This window comes from Marmota monax, unplaced genomic scaffold (genome assembly GCF_021218885.2).
Source record: "Marmota monax isolate L192 unplaced genomic scaffold, Marmota_monax_Labrador192_F-V1.1 WCK01_AAM20220418_F8-fsc00001, whole genome shotgun sequence".
NCBI lineage: Eukaryota > Metazoa > Chordata > Mammalia > Rodentia > Sciuridae > Marmota > Marmota monax.
In genome coordinates this window covers 48701900-48729503 of record NW_026693777.1, presented here as the reverse complement: position 1 = coordinate 48729503, position 27604 = coordinate 48701900, and the positions used below count along the sequence as shown (strand labels likewise).

General features: G+C 40.8%; 1 protein-coding gene across 5 annotated transcripts in view; it reads right to left on the bottom strand.

Moving 5' to 3' along the window:
- The window catches only part of Sema6d (semaphorin 6D), a 595175-nt gene that overhangs the window by 405039 nt on the left and 162532 nt on the right, over positions 1-27604 (bottom strand). For 2 of the 5 annotated variants that reach the window (XM_058584774.1, XM_058584775.1), the window contains one exon: positions 20211-20324. The exons of the other annotated variants lie outside the window; for them this stretch is intronic. The gene's annotated coding sequence lies outside the window, so the exon portion shown is untranslated. The remainder of the gene's footprint in view (positions 1-20210; positions 20325-27604) is intronic. 5 annotated transcript variants of the gene reach the window in all.

Sequence of the window (27604 nt, the reverse complement as noted above, 5' to 3'; positions counted from 1 at the left end):
GAGCTTCAGTAGTCCCTCACAACTGACTCTGAGGGAGCATCATCGACAGACAGTGGAAGGAACCAAGTAGGGAAGATGAGAGGGCTGTGAATCAGCTGGTATTTGGCGGGGTACAGACCCACTGCCATTCTTCCTGACTAAATGGCCCCTCCAAAAGACAGGAAAAACTTGGTGTGCACTCCAAGAACAAGGACTGCTACAATTTTCTGCTTGTTTCTTTCCACCTCTCACAGCTTCAAGGAAAGGTAACTAGACAGGAGAGGGCTCTTGTTTAACACCACTCCAGTTCAACGGGATTTCTTCCATGAGCCAATTTCCTTTTTCTGACCTTGTTTTTCCTTTCAAATGAGTGTTCCTGTTCCTTGGGTTATCTTCTTCCCATTTTTTTTTTTCTAGAAAGTGCAGGGAAATAGCTAAATATCCTTAATACCAATAGCAAGTAAGTTCAATGAAAAATTTCCTTTTTATTTACTAATATTCAGTATCCTTTAACCTCAGTCATGCCCAAGATAAATTTGCTTTCTGGCTGGCTCCGGGCTGCGGAGCCTGCGGAGGCTGCTTCTTGGACCCTGCTAATATCAGAGCAAACACGAAACACCAAGAAGCCGAATTCCAGCTCCCGGAACTGAGCCCGCGGGGACTGCTCCTTGGAGCTTACACTTATAGGAGCTTACACCGAGCACAGAGCGGCCGAGTTCCGGCTCCCGGAACCGTCCCGGAACCGCCCTGGCTCAGGGCTGCGGAGCCCGCGGAGGCTGCTTCTTGGACCCTGCTACTATCAGAGCATACACCAAACACTAAGCGGCCGAATTCCGGCTCCCGGAACTGAGCCCGCGGGGGCTGCTTCTTGGAGCCTACACTTATAGGAGCTTACACCGAGCACGGAGCGGCCGAGTTCCGGCTCCCGGAACTTCCCTGGACCGGGGCTAGGAGCCCGCGGAAACTGTGTCTCGGTCCGGGTCCTGCTGAGGGCAGGTCAGGACTCACCCATTGCTTGGGTTGCCTGGCAAGGGGAACGAAATGCTGCCATTCGCATAGGATACCAACATGGCAGAGATCTGATGTCAGCAGAAAGCGGTGGAGGAGAGATCTTCATCAATACCAGCGGTGACATAAGCAGTTGGTCTTCTGGTAAGGGGGGTGAGGCTCAGTCACCCGAGTCTCCTCAATTTGTCCTCGAGCCAGAGGGAAGGAGCCGGGCCGCCGCCAGCCCCCGGAGCAGGCCCAGCGGCTCGCCAGCGTGGTGACCGCGTGACCCCAATTGGAGAGGGGGCGGAGCGGAGCCGCCACCCACACCCGCCAGGTGGGCAGACCCACGACCCAGTAGTACATGGGCGTGGTAGGAGGGGCAGGGCAGAGCCGCCCTTCGCGCTTGCAAGGTAAACAGACCTGTGACAGCCTGGCGGGTCAGGCCCAGTGGCCTGCCAGTGTGGTACACACGTCACCCCAACTCGAGTAGGGGCAGAGCAGATCCTTATCCCACGCCCGGATCAGGCCCTGCCGGTGTGGTGGTCACGTGACCCCAATTGGAGTGGGGGTGGAGCGGAACCGCCACCCGTGCCCGCAGGGTGAGCAGACCAGTGATCAACCTGCAGATCAGGCCCAGGGGTCCGCAGGCATGGTAGGAGGGGCAGGGCAGATCCGCCGCCCGCGCCTTCAAGGTAGGCAGACCTACAACAGACCGGCGGATCAGGCCCAGGAGCCTGCCGGCGGGGTACAAACACCACCCTAATTGGAGTAGTGACAGAGCAGAGTCGCCTCCCTTGCCAGGAACAGACCCTGCATCCTGCAGGCGGGGTAGTCACGACACCCCAATTGGAGTAGGGGCAAAGCAGAGCCTCCACTCGTGCCCGAAAGGTGGGCAGATCTGCGACCGACCAGCAGGACAGGCCCAGTGGCCTGCTGGTACGACAGACACGTCACCCCAATTGGAGTAGGGGCAGAACAGAGCCGCCACCAGCTCCCAGAACAGGCCCAGTGACCTGCCGGCGTGGTAGCCACGACACCCCAATTGGAATAAGGAGAGAGTAGAGCCGCCGCCCGCACCTGCAGGAAAGATACGCAAGCAGTATGAAAAGACAAGGAAAGAAAGGACCACAAGCAATGCAGGTCAACGCAACTTTAGAAGAGGTAACAGCTGCAGCAGATGGAATGTCAGATAAAGAATTCAGGATATACATGCTTCAGATGATCTGGAGTATCAAGGAAGACATTAAACAGCAAAATCAGACAATGAAAGATCACTTCGACAACGAATTACGCAAACAAATCCAGGAAGCAAAGGATCAACTATACAGGGAGATAGAGGTTATAAAAAACAAGCAATCAGAAATCCTAGAAATGCAGGAAGCAATAAACCAACTTAAAAACTCAATGGAGAATACTACCAACAGAGTAGAACACTTAGAAGATAGAACATCAGACAATGAAGACAAAGTATTTCAACTGGAAAAGAACATAGACAGCTCAGCAAGACTGTTAAGAAACCATGAGCAGAACATCCAAGAAATATGGGATAACATTAAGAGACCAAACTTAAGAGTCATTGGGATACAGGAAGGTACAGAGCTCCAAACCAAAGGAATGAGCAGTCTATTCAATGAAATAATACAAGAAAACTTCCCAGACTTGAAGAATGAGACAGAATCCCAAATCCTAGAAGCCTACAGGACGCCGAATGTGCAAAATCATAAGAGATCCACACCTAGACACATTATAATGAAGATGCCCAACATACAGAATAAGGAGAGAATTTTAAAAGCTACAAGAGAAAGGAAGCAGATTACATTTAGGGGCAAGCCAATCAGGATAACAGCTGATCTTTCAACACAGACTCTGAAAGCTAGAAGATCCTGGAATAACATATTTCAAACACTGAAAGATAATGGGTTCCAACCAAGAATTGTGTATCCAGCGAAATTAAGCTTCAGGATGGAGAATGAAATTAAAACCTTCCACGATAAACAAAAGTTTAAAGAATTCGCAGCTAGAAAACCATCTCTTCAAAACATCCTAGCCAAAGTATTACAGGAAGAGGAAATGGAAAATAACAATGAAAACCAACAGTGGGAGGTAGGACAGTAAAGGGGGGGGGAAACAATCAAAGAGGAAAACAAACAATGTTTAGTAACAGAAATAAACAAATATGGCTGGAAGAACAACCCATATCTCAATAATAACCCTAAATGTTAATGGCTTAAACTCACCAATTAAGAGACACAGGCTAGTAGAATGGATCACAAAACAAGACCCAACAATATGCTGCCTACAGGAGACGCATTTGATAGGAAAAGACATACATAGGCTGAAGGTGAAAGGTTGGGAAAAATCATATCACTCATATGGACTTCGGAAACAAGCAGGCGTGTCCATACTCATATCAAATAAAATAGATTTCAAGCCAAAGTTAATCAAAAGAGATAAAGAGGGACACTACATACTGCTTAAGGGAACCATACACCAACAAGACATAACAATCATAAATATTTATGCCCCAAACAATGGTGCAGCTATGTTCGTCAAACAAACTCTTCTCAAGTTCAAGAGTCTAATAGACCACCACACCATAATCATGGGAGACTTCAACACACCTCTCTCGCCACTGGACAGATCTTCCAAACAAAAGTTGAATAAGGAAACTATAGAACTCAATAACACTATTAATAACCTAGACCTAATTGACATATATAGAGTATACCACCCAACATCAAGCAGTTACACTTTTTTCTCAGCAGCACATGGATCCTTCTCAAAAATAGATCATATATTATGTCACAGGGCAACTCTTAGACAATATAAAGGAGTAGAGATATTACCATGCATCTTATCTGATCATAATGGAATGAAACTGAAAATCAACGATAAAAGAAGGAAGGAAAAAGCATACATCAATTGGAGAATGAACAATAGGTTACTGAATGATCAATGGGTTATAGAAGACATCAAGGAGGAAATTAAAAAATTCTTAGAGATAAATGAAAACACAGACACAACATATCGGAATCTATGGGACACATTGAAAGCAGTTCTAAGAGGAAAATTCATTGCTTGGAGTTCATTCCTTAAAAAAAGAAAAAACCAACAAATAAATGATCTCATACTTCATCTCAAAATCCTTGAAAAAGAAGAGCAAAACAACAGCAAAAGAAGTAGAAGGCAAGAAATAATTAAAATCAGAGCTGAAATTAATGAAATCGAAACAAAAGAAACAATTGAAAAAATTGACAAAACTAAAAGTTGGTTCTTTGAAAAAATAAACAAAATCGACAGACCCTTAGCGATGCTAGTGAAGAGAAGAAGAGAGAGAACTCAAATTACTAGCATACGGGATGAAAAAGGCAATATCACAACAGACACTTCAGAAATACAGAAGATAATCAAAAACTATTTTGAATCCTTATACTCCAATAAATTAGAAGATAGTGAAGGCATAGATAAATTTCTTAAGTCATATGATCTGCCCAGATTGAGTCAGGAGGATATAGAAAACCTAAACAGACCAATATCAATTGAGGAGATAGAAGAAACCATCAAAAGACTACCAACTAAGAAAAGCCCAGGTCCCGATGGGTATACAGCAGAATTTTACAAAACCTTTAAAGAAGAACTAATACCAATACTTTTCAAGCTACTTCAGGAAATAGAAAAGGAGGGAGAACTTCCAAATTCATTCTATGAGGCCAACATCACCCTGATACCTAAACCAGACAAAGACACTTCAAAGAAAGAAAACTACAGACCAATATCTCTAATGAACCTAGATGCAAAAATCCTCAATAAAATTCTGGCGAATCGGATACAAAAACATATAAAAAAAATTGTACACCATGATCAAGTAGGATTCATCCCTGGGATGCAAGGCTGGTTCAATATACGGAAATCAATAAATGTTATTCACCACATCAATAGACTTAAAAATAAGAACCATATGATCATCTCGATAGATGCGGAAAAAGCATTTGACAAAGTACAGCATCCCTTTATGTTCAAAACTCTAGAAAAACTAGGGATAACAGGAACATACCTCAATATTGTAAAAGCAATCTATGCTAAGCCTCAGGCTAGCATTATTCTGAATGGAGAAAAACTGAAGGCATTCCCTCTAAAATCTGGAACAAGACAGGGATGCCCTCTCTCTCCACTTCTCTTCAACATAGTTCTCGAAGCACTGGCCAGAGCAATTAGACAGACGAAAGAAATTAAAGGCATAAAAATAGGAAAAGAAGAAATTAAATTATCACTATTTGCAGATGATATGATTCTATATCTAGCAGACCCAAAAGGCTCTACAAAGAAACTATTAGAGCTAATAAATGAATTCAGCAAAGTGGCAGGATTTAAAATCAACACGCATAAATCAAAGGCATTCCTGTATATCAGCGACAAATCCTCTGAAATGGAAATGAGGACAACCACTCCATTCAAAATATCTTCAAAAAAAATAAAATACTTGGGAATCAACCTAACAAAAGAGGTGAAAGACTTATACAATGAAAACTACAGAACCCTAAAGAGAGAAATAGAAGAAGATCTTAGAAGATGGAAAAATATACCCTGTTCATGGATAGGCAGAACTAACATCATCAAAATGGCGATATTACCAAAAGTTCTCTATAGGTTTAATGCAATGCCAATCAAAATCCCAATGGCATTTCTTGTAGAAATAGAGAAAGCAATCATGAAATTCATATGGAAAAATAAAAGACCCAGAATAGCAAAAACAATGCTAAGCAAGAAGTGTGAATCAGGCGGTATAGCGATACCAGACTTCAAACTATACTACAGAGCAATAGTAACAAAAACAGCATGGTACTGGTACCAAAACAGGCGTGTGGACCAATGGTACAGAATAGAGGACACAGAAACCAATCCACAAAACTACAACTATCTTATATTTGATAAAGGGGCTAAAAGCATGCAATGGAGGAAGGATAGCATCTTCAACAAATGGTGCTGGGAAAACTGGAAATCCATATGCAACAAAATGAAACTGAATCCCTTTCTCTCGCCATGCACAAAAGTGAATTCAAAATGGATCAAGGAACTTGATATCAAATCAGAGACGCGCCGTCTGATAGAAGGAAAAGTTGGCTACGATCTACAGTCGGTGGGGTCGGGCTCCAAATTCCTCAATAGGACACCCATAGCACAAAAGTTAATAACTAGAATCAACAAATGGGACTTACTCAAACTAAGAAGTTTTTTCTCAGCAAAAGAAACAATAAGAGAGGTAAATAGGGAGCCTACATCCTGGGAACAAATCTTTACTCCTCACACTTCAGATAGAGCCCTAATATCCAGAGTATACAAAGAACTCAAAAAATTAGACAATAAGAGAACAAACAACCCAATCAACAAATGGGCCAAGGACCTGAACAGACACTTCACAGAGGAGGACATACAGTCAATCAACAAGTACATGAAAAAATGCTCACCATCTCTAGCTGTCAGAGAAATGCAAATCAAAACCACCCTAAGATACCATCTCACTCCAGTAAGATTGGCAGCCATTAGGAAGTCAAACAACAACAAGTGCTGGCGAGGATGTGGGGAAAAGGGTACACTTGTACATTGCTGGTGGGACTGCAGATTGGTGCAGCCAATTTGGAAAGCAGTATGGAGATTTCTTGGAAAGCTGGGAATGGAGCCACCATTTGACCCAGCTATTCCCCTTCTCGGTCTATTCCCTAAAGACCTAAAAAGAGCATGCTACAGGGACACTGCTACATCGATGTTCATAGCAGCACAATTCACAATAGCAAGACTGTGGAACCAACCTAGATGCCCTTCAATAGACGAATGGATAAAAAAAAATGTGGCATTTATACACAATGGAGTATTACTCTGCATTAAAAAATGACAAAATCATAGAATTTACAGGGAAATGGATGGCATTAGAGCAGATTATGCTAAGTGAAGCTAGCCAATCCCTAAAAAACAAATGCCAAATGTCTTCTTTGATATAAGGAAAGTAACTAAGAACAGAGTAGGGACGAAGAACAGGAGAAGAAGATTAACATTTAACAGGGATGAGAGGTGGGAGGGAAAGGGAGAGAGAAGGGAAATTGCACGGTAATGGAAGGAGACCCTCAGGGTTATACAGTGGAGGGGGTAGAGAGAGAGGAGGGGAGGGGAGGGGAGAGGTGGGGAGGGGGGAGGGTGGATGATGGGAAAGGCAGCGGAGCACAACAGACACTAGTATGGCAATTTGTAAATCAATGGATGTGTAACTGATGTGAATCTGCAATCTGTGTATGGGGTGAAGGTGGGAGTTCATAACTCACTAGAATCAAAGTGTGGAATATGATATGTCAAGAAATTTGTAATGTTTTGAACAACCCACAATAAAAAATTAAAAAAAAAAAAAAAAAAAAAAAAAAAAAAATTTGCTTTCTGTCAGCTAACCTGGGAATCTGCTGTGTGTTTTAGGGCTCAGCCATTATGTGGACAACATGTTATTTATTGCTCAATACATTTCTGCCATGGCCCCTGTTCATGGTCATGCCTAGGAACCTCAGTGAAATGAGAGAAACCAGTTATTTGCCTTTATCCAACTAAAAGGTAAACTCTTTCATTTAGACCATTCAAAAGTCAAGGGAATGTTTGCTATTGGTTTTGATAAAGTTAGAAACAAAATTCTGCATGAAACAGAGCCTGGAACTTAATAGGAAGTATTATGAACACTGGTAATTCAATAGGTACATGATAAATTAAATAGCAATATTTAGTCATGAGATTGAGAAGTACCAACTTACTCATCTCACACAGAAAATTTACAAAATCCTGTCCAGCTAAATTCATTTGGTATGTGGAACTTCGTCAGAGGAGTGAGCCTGGAAGACTGTTTCACCTCGTGCTTCATTCCTCATCCTCTGTGAGGGCCCTTCCTTCTCACTCCATGCCTCCAGCATTTAATGCTGCTGTGTTTTACCTTCCCTCTTAAAGAATAAAATTCAATGAAATCATGGTAATCACAATTATGCATGAGATTTAATGGATGTCACTGTGTTATCCCAAACAAGGGGCATATGGAATTTTCAGTGATTACAATTCAACTCATATTTCTGTTAAAAACACATCCAGCTTTGGAAAACAGGTAGAGGAGTAAGATGCCTGATAAAATCCTCCTGTCTATAAGGCAACTACCATAGACAAGAGTAGGTGTCCAGATCAATATCACTCAAGATGGCATCTTAGGTTCACTCCAGGAGCACTGAGAAGTCACATATAGGTGTTTTATTCATCCCTTGAGGCCTGTGCTTAACAATAAGGTTGGAGGTGGCAATGAAGTCCTTTGAGAGGAGGCAGGGAAACAAAAGCTGAGATAGATTTCATGCCTGTGTGTTCTTGGTAGAATTACTGTGATCTAAGTTTGGCATTTGGTGACCTTGTCATCAAGGAACTGGAAGTTAGGAATTAAAGTTATGTTTCTTGTGACACACAATCTGGATTCTATTTCTTTCCTCAAGCCTGAAAATGACCCTGGCTAGTCCTGTGATTATCGACTAGAATTAGCAGTGGAGGATGTTCTAGTGAAAACACAGCCTGGGTGGCAGGAGGATAACATTTATAGGTATCCTGGGGGGAGCGGCTGGAGTTTTAGGTGCAAAGTTTAATGCGGCTATTCCCTTCCCTTTTGGAACCACAGGCCAGGAAACAAACAATATTGTGATTTTTATTAAAACACTAAATACATGGTGATTTTCAACTGACATTTACCTAATCATGGGGAAAAGCGTACCAAAGGGCCTCAGAGGGCCTTTGTGGATTTTTCCTTGTAAGCTATAGCATCAGCAAACATTTGCAGCAGAAGCAGGGAGGTGAGCTAAATAGGGATCTCTCAGGCCATGTATATTTTGAGGCTAACTAAATATGGAGCTGGCTTTTGCTTTGCATCTATTTCTTCAGGTCTAGCTCTACTTTTGTAAATAAGAAGAAAGAGGCAATTTCTATGCTAGCCTTTCCATCATTTCAAGCATGTGAAATTTTAATATTTTCTATTAGAGAGTGTCCCAGGCTGGGCATGTCTAATGTCTTCCTTGCTTTAGGACCAGGGAAGGACCAGGAGTGGTCCCAAGCCTGACTCTGACCAGGCAGTATGGTTACCAGTTACAACCATAAACATGAGGCCAGAAGCTGGGCACCAACTATGTCTTAGGGTAAAAACCTCTGAAGCCAAAGCTTTTACCAGGACCAAGCAATGAGTGAGCTCCTTAGAGATGAAACAAACTCGAAAGGGCAGGATCTCTATAGTCAGACTCACTGCATCATAGTGGCTGGGCGTGTAGCTTGGGGATCAGGACACTATGCGCTTGAACACTGCCTTCAACATTTAACAAGTTGTGTAGCCTTGAACACATTACTGGACCTCATTAAACTTGTGTCCTCATCTATAAATGGTGGAAAGTATAACTGCTCCCTCATCACACTGTTCTCATCATGGAGAAAAATGTTTGCAAAATACTCAGCACAGGGCCTGACAAACAATGAAGTGCTCAATAAACACTATCTACAATCACCATCAAACACAAAAAAGCAAGATGCAATTGAAGCAGGACATACACGTGTATGGGAATGTTACAGTGAAACCTACCTATTGGTTTGTACAATTAATGAGGCTGACTAAATAGAATCAAATAAAAACAAAAACCTAACAAAAGGGTGAGAAGTAAAAGTGAGCTTGCACTAGAAGGGCCTGGAGCATTATCCTCCAACCCAGTATTTCTTTTAATGACACACAGTGATAAGGTGACATGCTCATTATGGAAACAATGGCCAGGAATCCCCCACATGCCCTGCAACACGTGTGCAGACAGAGAAACTGTACATCCGTGGTAGCATCACAGAGTACTTAGGCTCTGATACATGGATAGTGTTTTCTCTCTAACTTTCCTGAAGTTCCCAGCATTTGCATCACTTTAGAAGAGTTTTATTAAGAAGGTAGATGAACTCATTGACTTGGAGTGGGACTCCAGATGGAAGAAGAGAGTAGCCAACACATGCAAGATTTCTCAAGCCTGAGGTTACCAGGTACATCGACTTTGATTCATTTACTTGATTCCTCTATCTCAGAGTAGTCCATTTATTCTGTTCAAAAGACTTTTCTGCCCATGTACAAGATGTAGAGAAGCGAGTCAAGTGTGAGTCATTACCTGGAGACAGCTGGAATTTGAGGGCACTGTAGTAATGAAGGCGTGGAGACAAAGGTCTCCAGAATGTGGCTTAATGAAGGCGCTGGATACTAGCTTTTCATGAACTGTGGCCCTAAAGGAAAAGTAAGTGAAAGTCCACTTTGACGAGGGGAACCCTGGCCCATCTGTGACATCTGGCCATCCACAGTTTGGTTTGGCACTGGATTCATGGAACAGATCCTGCCCATCGTCTGGCACTGATCTGCAACAAGTCATACCGAAGTCCTGTCTTCAGCATGGAAGTCCTTTACAAAGCAACACTGAGCTACAACATTCCTTTTACGACCTTTCGCCCTGTCTCCATCTTTCTTTTTCCATCAAGTGAACATAATACCTTCTTCTTATAATCATAACTACCATTTAATTAATGAGGTTCTCTCCTCATTCTTCTGATCTCAAATCTGCCAAGTCCTTAACATTTTTCCATCAAAATTACTCAGAAATCTCAACAGACTTTGCATATTTAAAATCAAAGAAGTAAAACTTGGAGAATGACCAGTTTGCCCTCTGCCAGAGGATAGACTCCAAACTGAGTAGGTTTGTATCCTGGCTCTGCCTCTTATGGGCTGTATAATCTAAAGCAGGTTACATAAGATGACTGTGTCTTAGTTTCTTCATCTATAAAATGGAGATAGTAAGAACATCTGTTTCATAGTGCTGAGTCAATCCAATGTTATCTTCTTAAAACAGGGTCTGGTTTACAATAAGCATACAATAAATGCAGGCTATTTTCATATTGAGTTTGTAGCAGGAGCCTCGTGAAAGAATGTGAATGCTTAGTGCTTGTTATATGTAGACTAGTGAGAATCATATTGTCTCAATATTTGATGACTTTCTTCATGGATAGGAGATTCCTTTATTCTCGTGGCAATAACATACACTTTGGCAGGGGCTGGTAATTTAACACAATCCTAATGTACTAGCCTTTTATGTATATGGTAAAATACATCAGCAATTACTGTAATGATCAGTAAAGTTCAAAAATGAACCACATTTCTTCATAACCATTATCTTATAATAGAGGGAAAAAGGAGAATTGTTACTTTTGAATTTCAATGGGAGGATTTAAAACCCTGATAATAGACTGGGATTCAAATTTTCACACTAAACTCAACATAGATGAAACATCAGTAATAATGGAAAAATATGGGAGGGTAATTTTCTAAGATTTAAAAAAAATATAAACTATTATCTTTTTTCTCCCTGAAAAGTTTAATATATTATAAAGGTTTCAGACAATTCAAAGAAGTTGCTTCAAAACCCTCTGAGCTCTCAACCTGATGCAACTTTCTAAAATGTCTTCACTAAATTATAACACACATACAGAAAAGGCACAGATCATAGGCACATCTTTGAATTCATTTTCACAAATGGAACATTCCTCTGCCAACAGCTACAAATAAAGAGCAGTGTCCGAGAATCTCCTTCGACCCACTTTCATTTTCTACCCTCTGAAAATAACCACTACCTTGATTTCTGACATCATCAATTACTTTGCCTCTTTTTAACTTTCATAAATGGAGCCATAGGTAGTCATCTGGCCTCTTTTTCCATATTGTTGATGACATTTGCTGTATTGTGTAGCCTCCAAGTTACTTATAGATTAAAGCCACAGTGTAGCTCTCCAGTCAAGTACCCACAGATTATCTGGGAGGTTCAGTGTGATCCCTGAGGGCTAAAAGAGAAGAAGAAACATCCGTAAGGGAGATATATCTCTTCAGGGGAAATCTGAAGTGTTAAAAGCTGAGATGTGGCAGAAAGTAAAAGACTTTTGGTCAGATGAATACAATCTCCAATCCTTGCTCTGTTACTCTGGTACAGTCTTTGAGCTTCCATTATGGATCTATAAAAATGGAAATAGAAAGGTCTGAGAATTAATGTAAAGATAAGGCCAGCATTCACTGAATTCCTCATATGGACCAGGAATATAGCTCCATAAAGGCTGGTTTCCCTGCCCTGTTCAATAAATAAATAAATAAATAAAAATACCCAAAAGGGTAGTTCAAGGGCATGGAATAGGTACATGAGGGCAGTAAAAAGGAGGCAGCCAGACTACTCTTTTTCTCTAACAGTGGTGTTTAAAAGTGAGGTTTATGGAAAGCTTCTGTGGCTATGAGATGCAAAGCTTCTAGATCACCTGCTGATGTAGCTGCCCCCATCTCCTTCCCTAGCTGCTCCCAGAATCACTGTGTGGCCAGCTGCTTGGGGCTTGCTGAAGCTGGAAGCTGGCACGACACTGTTGTGCCTTTTCCTAGAAGTAACTTTAGCGATGGCTTTAGGGTTATAAACCCGGGTGTCTAAACAGAGACGAAATGCTGAGTGCTCCTTTGGAAAGAGATCAGAAAGGCTGATAAAAGCCTTGTCCTGCTACTATTTTACATTGGACCCAAACATGAATTTCTAGTCTCGCACCAAATGTTCTTATGAGAAGAAAAAAAGAGAGCATTAAGCTACAGGGGGCCTTTGGTCTCTCAGAAGTGTCCTCTTCTTGTCAAAGCTAAACTGGAACTTTTGAGTAGGAGCCAGGGCCTGTCATCAGAAAAGCAGAAAGGTTTGCTCTCACGTTATTTAATTAAAATGTTAAAGAGATGTCTGTGCTGTCAGCTTAAGTACAGGGATTATAGTATTACTTAATGAAGAAGTCCATTCTCCCTCCCTCCCTCCCTCTCTCTATCTCTCTTTCTCTACATGTGTGTGTGTGTACATGTGTGTGCATTTGTGCATATGTATGTAAAGGAGAAGGGCGAGTAGTCACAATGGCAAAAATCCCAGGTTAATGGCTTTTCTTCCAGAAATTCCTTTTAAAAACCTTAAGCTGAGTTTGGGTTAGTGTTTAGAAAAATAGAATTATGAAAAAGAAATGACAAGGAATCTGTACATATGCCCCATAGTTGAGTATACAGAAGACATTAGAGCTTTAAAAACAGGTGGTTAAAGTGAAAAAATACCTGAGATTCACTAGGTTTTCTTCTGTTTTCAGTGCTGCTAATACCAAGTAGATCCCTAAATGACCTGGGTTTTGCTGTCCATCCAGAGCAGACTAGTTGATTATCACCTAATCAGAGCAAAGCTAAGGAATCGTGTGGACAGTGGGCTTTGTGGAACTTTCAGTAATTTGAAGAGGAGGAGGAGGAAGGGCAAGAGGTAGGAAGAGAAGCCACAGAAGTATAAGAATTTCCACCCACAGTTATTGTGTAATTGCCAAGTATCAGACACTGGGGCAAGAGAATTACAGCTTAGATTATCTCCTGTCAGGCACACCAACTCTATGGAGGAGCTGCTATTATTAATCCTCTTTAAGAGGGGATGAAACTGAAGTGCACAGAGGCTAAATAACCACAAGGGAAGACCCATGCTTTCCCATTCCAGCGTCCATGCTCTTGCATATGGCTTCACGGTGTCTACAGGCAAGTCAGCCTTATTGGCTGTCAGTCTTCAGACTGTGACTTAATCTGCTAAGCAGTTAGCATTGAATCTCTTTCTTGATAAAATTTTATCTAAGCCTCCTAAGCAGTTTAGCAAGGGTCCTTTATGATCTAGCCCTACCCTATCAACTCTAGCTATATCTCTCCTATCATCCCGTCCTGCCTTCTTCCCTGTCCCTACTGCTTTCTAGCACTAAGGGATCTCTTGCCTCTGCAAGCTGTACACTTGATTATCTTGTGTCTTTTTACACTAGAATGCCTCTTCCTGGTGTTTTTTATCCACTCTATGAAATATCTACTCATCCCTCAAGACCAAGGCCTAATGTCATCTCCTCTCTGAAGTCTCCCCTGATTCCTTCAAGTGGATTTAATAATCCTCTTCTCTGTTCCCACCAGAATTCTGTACATATCTCAGATATGGGCTTAGGGCAGTCAGTGTAATTTTCCTGTCTTTACTTATTTGCCTTTGTCAGAGTATTTTTGATAGGCTCTCCTCTCAATTTTTTTACTACGTGTTATTGAATAGATTACTGCTTTAGTCCCTGTCGGTGAGACATAACTAGAGCTGCCACATGTGGCCACGCAGGTTTATACTGCATGACTCCATGGGGTGCCATCCATAAAAGTCACAATGTAAATGGCTCAACTGGAAACAAGTACTCCATTCCCTGTTCCCTGTACAACTAAGCACAACAGCCTGGTTTCAACAATAAGATATTAAAAATATGAATACATATGGCACAAATAGATTAAGAGCTGCGGCACATAACACATATATAAATAACAGATCAGAGTGACATGATTCTGACCTTCAGGCCAAAACCTCTTTATCATTTGGGAGCGGTTTTATCCCAGTTTGAATAAAACATTCTTGCTGTAAAGAGGAACATCAGCTCCTAACTGACCTAGATCATAAGCTAACGTCTCCTAAATGTGCTCTTGAAAAAACCCAATGGATTCTGTTTGATACTGCTCAGGATTGATGGACTAGTTTATCATAAATAGGTGGAATAAATTATGTGACTCAGAAGACTAGATGCTGATTTGGAAACAAACTGCTCTGTAAATGTCACCAGGAAGGTGGTTTCTGGGCTCCAGTGGGATTGTCCACCTTCAGGAGTCCCCAGGCACAGTAATAGGGCAGGGAGATGAAGATTATCTGCACTTCACTAAGCAAAACCTCAAACCACAGGAAGAGGCAAGCATGCATAAGGGAAGCAAAGGAGGAAACAATCCCAGTTAGGTGCAAAGTACAAATAAAATCGGCTTTCCCGTTTTAACCTTGGCTAGCAAGGCTGACATCTTAAGGCCTGATGATCAGCAGGTTGTCTCTTTTGCTCAGGTCCATTCTTAATGAAGGTTCTATCTGTGGGATACCCTCTCAGAGCCTTTTAGGCCCTACCAGGCCAGCTGAAGGGCAAATGATTGGAGGCTGCTTTTAATTTCCTCCGTCTTCTCTTTTGTTATCTTACTGCCTGCCATCTCTTAGATGCTTGTACTTGATGGATTCTGTGGAGATAAAGATAAGGGTAATTTCTTGCCTACGAAGCTTTTCTTTTGATCTTTTGTGGTTTTATTTTTGCACTTTGGAGTGTGGTACTCCTACTGTGCAGCCAGATGTGCCTGGATCCTATTGAGATGCAGCCCAGAGCACACAGACCACAGGGAGACTGCTCTGAGATGGCAGGAATCTTTTGTGTCCTAGTCCAGGAAAAAGAGCAGGAGAGGGCAGTGGAGACAGGAGAAGAGGGGACAGGAAGAAGGTGTGAGGTGAACTTAGAGAAGGTACTGTGGGAGGGGCCGTGGAGGGAGGCCCTGGAGAAAGAGATGGCTGGCTGCCTGCGCTGCTCAGTGTTAAGCAACATATTCCAGGGGACTGGAATGCATCCTCCGTTGGTTACATGGAAAACAAATTACATCTCTGTATAAAATCTCACATTTTTGCAGTCACCATTATAAATAACGGTAACTACACTGCTCCCTCCTTCTTTCGCATGTTGAACCTGGGCAGGCCCCTGGAGCTAGCGCATTTGAACTAAAAATCCCCTTTAGACTTTCTCTTCTTTGGTCTCTGGTATCTTTTGGGTGACTGATGAGGAGGCAAACAGTCATGTAGGCCATGGTCAGCTTGAAGCTGTGACAATATAATACAAGGGGGATCCTGCTCCTCACAAATTCAGTCACAGCTGGTTATGACCTGTGACTTCAAAGGTATGAAATAGTTCCATACCCAGGAATCAGTACTTCTTAAGATATTTTTGTTTCAGGACAAGTGTGAATGAGGGATACTTGGATCAACACAATGCACATGCACTATCATCTCCAGAGCTAAGCCCTGCTGAACCAGTTCCTGACCCAGAAGTACACATCTTAACTTTGTCAGCTTCCTGCTATGGTGGACATGCCCTTCACCTTTCTGGTTGTATGCTGTCTTTCTCACAGACCTCACCTTGTTCTTGTTTGCATAGTGATGAAACTGCCCCATCTCCTGAACCTTCATTCTACTTTCTTTTTATAAATACTTTGCTACTTGCTTTGTGCTCCAGAGCATTCTTGGTTTTGTGGGAAGCAGGGCCAGGGTTTGGGTGTGCTGCCTGCACTCAGGGGCCCATACTCAGCTTAATGCTCTATGGCTGAACATCACCAAATAAAAATTATTCACCATTTTTCAAGAGATCCCATGTGTTATTAAGATAGTACCTCAGAAAGTAATCAGGGACTTCCAAAAAGGCTACTTGGTGATAGGCTTTTAGTAAGTATTCATAGTAAGTGTTCAGTTTTAGGGAAGTGTTCTTAATGTGGTATCATGGGGTCTAGATTCTAAAGTCAAATCACCTGTCTTCAATTTCCAGAATTCACCACTTACTAGTTCTGTGACCTTGATAAGGTAACCCCAGTGCCTCCAATTCTTCCTCTGTAGGAGGAATGATAATAATATCTATCTCCTTAAGTTTTCATTGGTATAAATTGAGGTAACACATACAAAATTCAAAGAACTATTTCCAACACATAGTAAGTAAATACTGTGTATTCCCAGCTATTATTAATTGTAATTTTTAATGGATACTATAATTTATTTTTAATGATACATAAAACTATAAATTGTTCATACTATATTTCAATAAACATACAAATTTAATAAATCAGGTTAAACATATCTGTCCTCCCTATTTATTATTTATATATGTGAAAACTGTCAAAGTCCTTTCTTTTAGCTTTTTAAAAATCCAGCATATTATTGTCAGAGTCACCCTACTGTGCAACGGCACACCAGAACTTCTTGCTGGTAGCTGTTACAGCTTGCTAGCTATGGATCACCCTCTCCCCATACCCTTGTCCTTTACTCAACTCTCCCAGGTTTCTGGAATCCACCATTCTATGCTCAACTTCTTTTTATATTCTTCAAATGAGTGGGATCATGTGGTACTTGGCTTTCTGCAGCTACTTTATTTTACTTAACATAATGATCTCCAGTTCCATGTTACAAATAACAGGATTTCATTCACTTTTGTGACTGAATATTATTCTATCATATACATCTACAAAGTTTTCTTTATCCATTCATCAGCTGATGGACACTTAAGTTCTTTTCATTTCATGGCTATTGTGAACACTGCTGCAATGAACATGGGAGTGCAGATGTCTCTTCAATACACTGTTTTCATTTCCTTTGGAGATTCACCAGTAATGGGATTGCTGGATCATACGGTAGTTCTACTTTTAGTTTTTTTGAGGAACCTCCCTCCTGCTTTCTATATATGGCTGTGCTAATTTACATTCCCACAAGCGTGTACAACTCTAGGGTTCCATTTTCTTCACATCCTTGCCAGAATTTGTTATCGTTTGTCTTTTTGATAATAGCTATTCCTACCAGGATAAGGTGATATCTCATTGTGGTTTTGACTTTCATTTCCCTGAGAATTAGTGATGTTGAGCATTTTTTTCCAAATGCTTGTTTGCCATGTGTATATCTTCTTTTGAGAAAAGTCTATGAAGTCTATTGTCCATTTTTTAATCTGGCTATTTCATTTTGTGCTATTAAGTATTTGGAGTTGCTTATATATTTTGGATATCAATCTTTCATCAAAGATAGAGTTGGGAAATATTTTCTCCACTCTGTAGGCTGTCTCTTCACTCTGTTGATTGCTTCCTTTGCTGTATAATCTCATTTGTCTATTTTGCTCTTGTTTCTTGTGCTTATCGGTTTTATATCCAAACTCCTTGCTTATTCCAACATCCTATAGTGTTTCCCTGTTTTCTTTAGTATCTCCTACTAGGTCTTCCATTTGGGCCATTAATCCATTTTGAGTTGATTTTTGTGCAGGATAACAGGGTCTAGTTCCATTCTTTTTCATGTAGATATTCAATTTTCCCAGCATCACTGATTGAAAAGACTATTCCTTTTCCAGTATGTTCTTAACCTCTCTGTCAAAACTCAGTTGGCTATAGTTGTGTGGGTTTCCTTTTAGGCTCTCTATTCTTTCCTACTGGCCTACATCTCTTTTTATGCCAATACCATGCTGTTTTGATTACTGTAGATTTGCTGTGCATTTTGAATTCAGGTAGTTAAATGTCTCCTCCTTTGTTCTTTTTGTTCAGAATTGCTCTGGAAATTTGAGGGTTTTTTTTTTGTGTGGTTCCACAGTATTTTAGGATTCTTCTAGTTCTGTGAAAAATGCCACTGGTAGGGATTATACTGAATCTGTAGATTGCTTTGGGTAATATGGACATTTTAACAATATTGATTCTTCCAATCCATGAACACAGATGTCTTTCTACTTTTAAATTTCCTGTTTAGTTTCTGTCATCAATGTTTGTAATGTTTTTGGAGAAATATTTCACTCTATGATTAAACTGATTCCTAGTTAATGTTTTTAATAGTTACTCTCATTATTACTATTATTACATTATTATTATTTGGAGATCATTTCTGTCTTTTCTTAAAACTCTTTTTATTGGTGTGTTATACATAATGAAATTTGTTGTTACGTATTCATCATGCACACAATATGACAATATAATTTGGTCAGTTTCATTCCTCAGAACTTCTTCTTTTCCTCCCCCATCTCCATTCCTCTGGTCCCCTTCCTCTGAGACCTTCCTAATTCAACATGATTTAGGTATAAAAGAGAGTTATGTTCAGAAGGTTTGCTAATGAAGTCAGAAGTTTAAGGCATTTGCTGAAGAAGTTATACTGGTTCAGCAGTCATTGGGATTTTGTTATGGGCCTGGGAGAGCCCACATTTTTCCCCCAAGAGCAAATGAACAGCATGAGGTTGTTACCTCTGGAAACTCCTACTGGCCCTAATTCAAGAACCTCAGCCTCTCAATCAGCCAGTCCACCAGTAACAAGAAAATAATCCTGCATTGGCAGCAATGCACAGAGGCTTGCAGCTGCCTCCTCCCCACCTCCCTCTACCAGTGACTGTGGGGGCTTCATTATGGCTGGCCGCAGCCATTGCTCTCCTATCCAAACTGGTGGTTAGGAGGCTCCAGAGAGGGCACTCTGCTTTCTCTCACTGATTACTATGATTTCCAAGAAGCCCAGAGCCTACAGCAGATTTCTTTGGGGTTGGTAAGTCCATACAAGTGCTCTTGGGCTGTGGAGTCAGCAGTCATCCCTAAATATGTCACAGGGACACTGAGAGCTCACAGAGTAAAGTCACCATGCTGTAGGGCATAACTTAGAGCCAGGGCAGTTCTGCCGTCTTAGGCCAAGCTCTGGTATGATTAGCAAAGAGTCCCCTGACTAGGAAACAAGAATGCCCCACTCTTACTGTGGAACCATGAGGCTCTATATTTTATGTTGCACCCTTAGAGTTCCATGTGTCCCCTCCTTTCCCAGATGGGCTTGTCATGCAACAGAGATGCACCAAGGCAGGTGCCTGCGGGTCTGCTTCCCCAGGCTGATCTCCATGTGACTGTCACCAGCTGGGCTTTGTCCTTTTCTCCTCCCTACACCCTCTCCCACCCCCCAGCTTCCATAGCATTTGGCAGCCAACACTTTTCCATGCCAATTAAGGCAGTCCACTCAGCTTTCGATAATTTAGAGAAGGTGACCACAGAAATCAATGTTTTGCAATAAAAGGGGAACACATTTATGAAGCCTAATTTACTCTAACAAGCTCATTTTTGTTTTAATGTTTTTAAATCTTGACAATTCTATTAAATTGGAAGTCTTCGTGGAAAGCGTTGCAAGGATAATTACACAGTACAGTTTGTTTTCCAGTCCCAGCTTTACAGAGAAATCAAAATGGTAGAGTAACACAGTAGAGCTGCCGGCACTTTCTAAAAGGAACAGGAACAGCAGCAGTGATGCCAGAAAGGGTAGGGTGGGAGGGGCCGCAGAGTGCAGGGAGGGAGTGACAAGAGAAGGACAGTACAGATGCACATGCAGGGAGGTGAGCTGGCCTCCACTTGCTGGTCACTTATGTGCACACCAGGCATCAACTAAGTGACTGGCACTGAGCAAGGGCACTGGGAGACAGCAGGGACAGGTGGCCCAAGCCTGTCCTCACTTGCCAAGCTGGTGGGGAGACACTAGCTCTTATAGAAGTCTTAACTGAAGAGGGCATAAAAGACTTCAGAGTCTAACGTTTCCATTTTATAGATGAGGAGCTGGGATCAACGAGGAATGAGATTTGTAGAAGCCACTGTCGGCACTGAGGTATATCCACATCTCCTAATTTCTTCTCTAATGTTATTTTCCCTGTTTTGAAAAAAAAAATAGCATTACAAGACTAATAAAAAGCTGCCTAAAATATCTCCATCGGTGGTCTTTCAGAGGATATAAGCTTCCCACTGCTGATGTCTCTTATTAAGGGAATGTGGACTTTCTGACTGAAAGAAACCATGATGTAATTTGAAGAGGTGACTGGGCAAGGGGGCTATGATACAAAAAGAGAGGGTATATCTCTCCACTAGATCCTAAAACAGAATGTTGAGGGTGGAACTGGTAGGCATCAGGGCCCTGGGGTGCAATAAAGGAAGATGCACAGAAAAACTGGAGGAGAAGATAAGGAGGAAGAAAGAAGGTGAGAAAAAGTCAGATAGTTACCAACCACCTACTATGGGCTACTCTGCATATGAATCCTCACAGCAATCCTGGGGAGTGACTTTGCCCACCTTTGGTTCATGGGGGCCACTGTTAGCTAAGAGACAAAGTTGGACCAAGTCCACGTTGGCTGGTCCAAAACTTCAATATATACTTCAAACATCCACAATCCCCTCCAATAAAATTTTCCAGTTGCATGGCTTCCTATGTTGTAGTGCTTTATTATAAACCTACAGTTTGTTTTATTTTCTTTTCTGTATATTTTATTTCTGACTACTCTCTATCATGTGGGATCCTTAAACAAGTAAAAGTCAGCGGTGAGAGTTATACAGAAATATTGTCTGAATTGCCATATGAGACTAATAAACTCCTCTTTAGTTTTCCTTTTGTAAATATGTACTTTTATAGGTTGAGTTTTCTTAAAAGAGGATACACTTGTTCTCTCAGAACCTGATCAATTTCTCACCTAACACTTATAGTACCATGTAATGCCATACTTTAATAATAGTAGACTCAATCTATGTGGTCCAATATAATAGACACTGATCACTTGTAGCAATAGTGGACTTCAAGTGTGTCTAGTGTGATTGAGGAACTGTATTTCAAATTCTGCTTACTTTTAGTGAAATGCAAATAATCTCCCTGTGGCTGATGCTAATACCTTGGATAGCTCAGATCTGAATAGTCCCGTCAATGAAAGTTTCTCAGTCCAACCTATTCGGGTCTGCTGAGCAAGCTCAACATGTACTGGGGGAGACTGAAGAATGCTGGCATTCTGATATGAACACAACTGTCAGAAGCAATCTGGGATAATAGCATCAGTAACAACCAGACACCATTAGTGGACTTAAGGATTCATTAAGTTTCAGAATCCTTTCACTGATGAGCAGGATGTAGTTGCCTGATATGGCTAGCCCTGTCACATAATTTTACAGGAAAAATGAACATTTTGGAAAATTTATGTCCTTGTTTATAAGTTTAGGGAAAAAAAGAAAACTGTCAGCCTAAAGAACTAAGCCAAACATATAGAATTTCTGAAATCTCCTTTGGGGCAAATTTTTACAGTAAGAATTGTTTGTGGAGGTGAATATGATCCACTAACACTTTAGTTGGCCACATTAGAATATTATTCAGAGATTTTTATCCTTCTCCCTCAGCTCTCCACCTCAAAACTGTACTGCTTCACACTATTCCTTGTAACTTCGTCATACAACTAATGCTGAGAATGAATGAAAAACAAATCCATTGTAACCTGGTAGAAATATGACTGCCATTTATTTTCGATTTTGTTTCTCTTTTTTAAAAAATTCACTCTGTCAATAAAATTAGTAGGTATTAATCCTGGAGAGATTGTTTTAGTTGGTACAAACTTGGTATTTGAATTTTAAAAAATACTTTTCTGTACTTAGAGTGTCATATACGTCTTCTGATTAGGTAGTGTCTCTGTCTCAGATCATTAAGTCTTTCTGGCCATTTTGCTTGACATCCAGAGAGCATAGAAAACAGGAATTTCTTCCCTGTCTCCCCACATGTTCCAAACTCTAGGAAAAAATCAATTCCCCATTGTGTGCCAGTGCCAGGATTTTTTTTTTTTTTAATCATTCTTGATGGTGGAAACATTTATTTATTTATTTATTTATTCTTATAAATCTTTTTTTATTAGTTGCTCAAGAAAATACAATGATCTTGACATATCTTACGTTTGATTCAAATAAGGTATGAATTCTCATTTTTCCACGTGTACAGATTGCAGGATCACATTGGTTATACATTTATGTGTATACATACAGCAATGCTAGAGTCAGTTGTATTCTGCTGCCCTCCCTATCCCTCCTCCCCTCCCCTCCCCTCCCATCACTATTCTCTACCCATTCTACTGTGACACTTATCTCTCTCTCTCTCTCTCTTTTTTTCCCTTTCCTTCCCCCTCACACCATCGTATATGTATTTTGTGAACCCATGAGGGTTTCCTTCCATCTTACATGCATTTCCCCTTCTCCCTCCCTTTCCCTCACTCCTCTTTTCCCTGTTTCGTGGTAATCTTCTTCTCATGCTCTTCCTTCCTACTCTGTTTTGAGTCACCTCCCTTATAACAGAGAAGACATTTGGCATTTGTTTTTTAGGGATTGGCTGACTTCACTTAGCATAATTTGCTCTAGTGCCATCCATTTCCCTGAAAATGCCATGATTTTGTTATTTTTTTTAATGCTGAGTAATATTCCATTGTGTATAAATGCCACATTTTTTAAAATCCATTCATCTGTTGATGGGCATCTAGGTTGGTTCCATAATCTAGCTATTGTGAATTGTGCTGCTATGAACATTGATGTAGCTATGTCCCTGTAGTATGCTCGTTTTAGGTCTTTTGGGTATAGTCCGAGAAGGAATTGTTTTAAAAGTTCTCCATGTACCAAGTCACTTAATCCTCAACATCCTTTATGAAATCTTTATGACAGATTAGGAAACTGGCATGATAAATTCCATAAGAGATCTCACAGCAGACCCAGAAGAGTCAGAGCCAGGAAGGACTGATGCAGTTCTCAGTGTGAGGGTGAAGTACCATGTCTACTTTTTGGTACCTTGATTCCCTAAATATCCCACAGTTCACAATTAAGGTAAGTACCAAAGGATTAGGGCTCTATACTCCAGAGATGAATGCCCTAAATTTATATTTAAAAAATGAAAGCAATTTCCTAGGGTAGGTGAATATTCTTGTATGTGAAATAGCTATGGCCATGATGCCCAAATCAGAGACCTGACTCATTGGCTACACAAAGCTTTGAGACTGATGAAGTCCAGATCTCCACCCACATGGGGCTGAAAGAGCCTTATTAGCATATTACCACTTCAGCCTCATGAAACAAATGACAGCCAGGTGGTCTCCTATTCAGTTCAGAAACCGGAAAAGTTGAACACATAGAGATGAGCCTTTTGCCAGATGACTCAGGAGGCTTTTTCAGGATAAAGGGGTAGGAGTTGTATTTCCTATCACCCAGTTCATTCCTTACTTCTTCTCCAATAGACCATGAGAAGCTCCCACCCTTAGGAGGGTATCATCACTAGGAAGCAACTACAGGAAGTGGCTAAACTTAAAAATGTCTGTGACAATGAACTTGGCAGGAGAGGCACCTAAGATGCTGAAGAAGGTTGATTCTTTTATTTATTTATTTATTTATTTATCTTTTTAAAATTATTTTTACTATTAGTTGTTCAAAACATTACAAAGCTCTTGGCATATCATATTTCATACATTTGATTCAAGCAGATTATGAACTCCCATTTTTACCGCATATACATATTGCAGATTCACATCAGTTACACATCCACTTTTTTACATACTGCCATACTAGTGTATGTTGTATTCTGCTGCCTTTCCTATCCTGGCATTTATACACAATGGAGTATTACTCTGCACTAAAAAATGACAAAATCATGGAATTTGCAGGGAAATGGATGGCACTAGAGCAGATTATGCTAAGTGAAGCTAGCCAATCCCTAAAAAACAAATACCAAATGTCATCTTTGCTATAAGGAGAGCAACTAAGAACAGAATCGGGAGGAAGAGCATGAGAAGAAGATCACCATTAAACAGGGATGAGAGGGGCGAGGGAAAGAGAGAAGAGAAATTGCATGGTAAAGGAAGGAGACCCTCATTGTTACACAAAATTACATATAAGAGGAGGTGAGGGGAAAGGGGAAAAAAAACAAGAGAGAGAAGATGGGAGGGGAGGGAAGAATGTTGATTCTGAACAAGAAAGGCCAAGTGATAAATGGTGCTTATGGTGGGATACATAGCTGGTCTTCCATGGATCACAGTGATCTGTCCCTCTGGAAAGTAGCTTCTATCCATAGAGGACCACAAAAATCACTTTATTCCTGTGAAGGTTTCCATTCACATTTAGTAGGCACATATTCTCTGGGCAGGCAGATGAAGAGTTTAGAGAATAGTACCAACTGCCTTCAGGGAAAATCTCAGAGCTTTGGCTTCATATAAATTGTGGGGTTCTGGAAAAATGATCATCTAAAAATGTTATAAGTCTATGGAAATAAAGAATTTTCCTAAATGGGTTTTAAGTATATACAGTAAATTTGAAATTTATTAGCAAACTTTGTTATGATATGCACTTGTTCTTACAATAAGAACAGCTTTAGCTCTTCCTGACCAAACTTGGTTATGCTATCCTAGGAAGGATGACAATAAAGAGGATTCCCCACCAAAATCACCTTGTTTGCTGGGAGATAAGCAAGGGCATTGCTGACAGGGTAGGAAGGTTGGCGTCTCTGATGTTGCAGTGCTGGCACAGTAGATGGTGAGGTTATGTATTCAAATCAAGCAGTCCTCAGGCTCTGCTGGAGACTGGTTTATGTAGTTCTCTTGGATTTTTGTTTGTTTGGGGGTTTTAGTTATTGTTTTGCTTTATTTTGGAGTACTTTACCAAAATGTCATGCACAGCCCCATTTGAGGCATTAAAACCTGTTCCCAATCCAAACAGAAAGGATTTAAAGATTATTTGCTCATTTGGGATAGTCCATATTTCTATTAACCTACAAGGCTATAATCAATCGAGTTTGGCTCTGATTTTGTTCATGCAAGGAACACAGTAAAATGGTCTGGAGTGGTCAAAAAATGAGCATTGGACACCGAGTTCTGGGTATTGGCTCCACTAATGCACTCTGGGTCTTTGGGAGGAGGAGTGGATGATGGTAGGTAGCAGAGTATGGAGATGTGGCCCAGTACGACAGACAGAATAATGTCCTGAAAAATGGACATTTTACCCATACAGCTGGACTCAAATTTTAATAGGAAATTTTGCTCAGTTTTTCATGAATTGAGAGGGATGAAGGTCCAGCTTTCACAGCCTATGTATGGTACACTTTTTTTTTTTTAATTCCTTGTTTGATACACTCTTTAAAAAAATGTGCTAGGCATGGTGGCACACACCTGTAATCTCAGAGGCTCAGGAGGCTGTCAGAAGGATCACAAGTTCAAAGCTAGCCTCAGCAACTTAGTGAGACCCTGTCTCAAATTTAAAAAAAAAAAAGGTGGCGGCGGGGGGTGGTCTTGGGATGTGGCTCTGTGGTTAAGTGTCCCAGGGTTCGATTCTTAATACCAAAAAAAAAAAAAAAAAAATCCCTCTACCTTTCTCTGTCTACATAGTTCTTTTCTAAATTTCTCTTCCTTCTCCTCCCTCTTCATCTTTTTACAGCATGGCAAACTGATGGTTCAAATCTAAGCTCAAAATTTCCTGATATTTCCTCAGTATGAATCATTCTCTCACCTGTGTTCCTATTTGTCATGTGAGGCATGACATGAATTATCCTGAGATAACTCTTATCATCTCTTAGACTGTTAAGTTCTGTTCTTCTCTAGAGGGAGGAGAGGCCTCGCTTTATTTATCTAGAGCTAAATCCAGAAACCTAGTAGATACTTAGTGACATTTGTAGTTCTTTCTAATTTAAGGATGAGTCTCCCAAAAGGATTTAGGCTTATTTTCTCTCTTGCCAACTTTTCCTGTTCTCTGTCTGTGTCTCTCAAATGAACAATTAAAATATGAACATGATGGGGAGAGGGGGAAAAAAAGGAAATTGAGAGAGAAAGACTGAAAGGAGGAGGCCTGAGCAGTAAGAACAACCCAGTGCTCCAGGCCTGCAGGGTGGCAAGTCAGCCCTGTGTTTCCCCTGGATGATCCCCATTTGATGTTCCCAAATTCTAAGGTTTTCCTTTTGTATGCCGTGGTGTCCAGAACAAAATGTCATGCTTAGAACTGCTGTAAACAGAGACTAGAAAAAGCAATTTAAAATAGTAAAATGTTGCCCCTAAAATTGTTTTTGTAATTATAATCTTTGCACTGGGAAGACATGGCCTTCTAATTTACATGCCCTCCTAGTGTGAAGGTCTGATGATACACTTAGATCTGCAATGTAAATCATGAGGAAAGACTGCTAGATTTAAGAAAGCAGTTCTCTAACTCAACTCGGCAGTCAAGGGTACTGAGTTCTTTTTTTTTTCCTTCTCAGAGGTGGTTTAAAAGCCACATAAAGTGTAAGCATAGCCCTGAGAGGTAAAGTGAATGGAAAGGGTTAGGGTTACAGGATAGAGCAAAACGAAGGAGTCAGAGCAGACATCTGACTCTAAAAAAACTGCAATGGTAAAGACATTTCTGAAAGTCGTTCTTAGTCACACACACAGCCTTTTCCTGCCAATTATTTTATCAGAATGATCTTCTCCACCTTTGATCTTTGATTCCTGAAAATCTTTCTTAGGCATAACATCAGATGCAAACTAAATAAGCTTCTACTTTGTATCTATGAACAGAAGGAGAACAACAGCTCCAATAGGAAATCTGAGAGGAGATAGAGTTTATCATTGCTATCTACTGTTTTCTTCTTAATTTAATTTTTGTTTCAACACTTTAGAATCATAGTCTTCTTATCTGTACTTAACTGATTCACAATTCAGTTTGGGACTGATCATTCATTACTCCTATTCTTCTGCCCTTTATAGTCCCCTCCCCCCTCTCACTCTTTCTCCTTTCAACTCAAACATCAAGTTAGGCTCTGGAAGAGAATGAAGTCTGAGACTGCAGCGCTTGGGTATGCAAGGTAACAGTTTGGTGCCCCATGTAGGAAAACTAAAGCATTGCCGTTTTAATTGCAAACCCAAGTATTCCTTTCTGACCACTTAAATCTTTTCCAAAGTTGCTTTTAAAAAAAATACAAATACCTGATAAATTCATTGGAAAAATTCACAAACCCTTTGAATGATTCTCCTCACGAGGGCTGGACACAGCTTACGGGTGCTAAATAAACTCACAATATCATATTTATATTTTCTTCTTGCCCTTATGCTGCCAGCAATGGAGACACAGCGTAGACTGCAAGGCCTTCTGCTGACCACACATGTCTCCTCTGTGCAGCATGGCAAGCAGCCACTT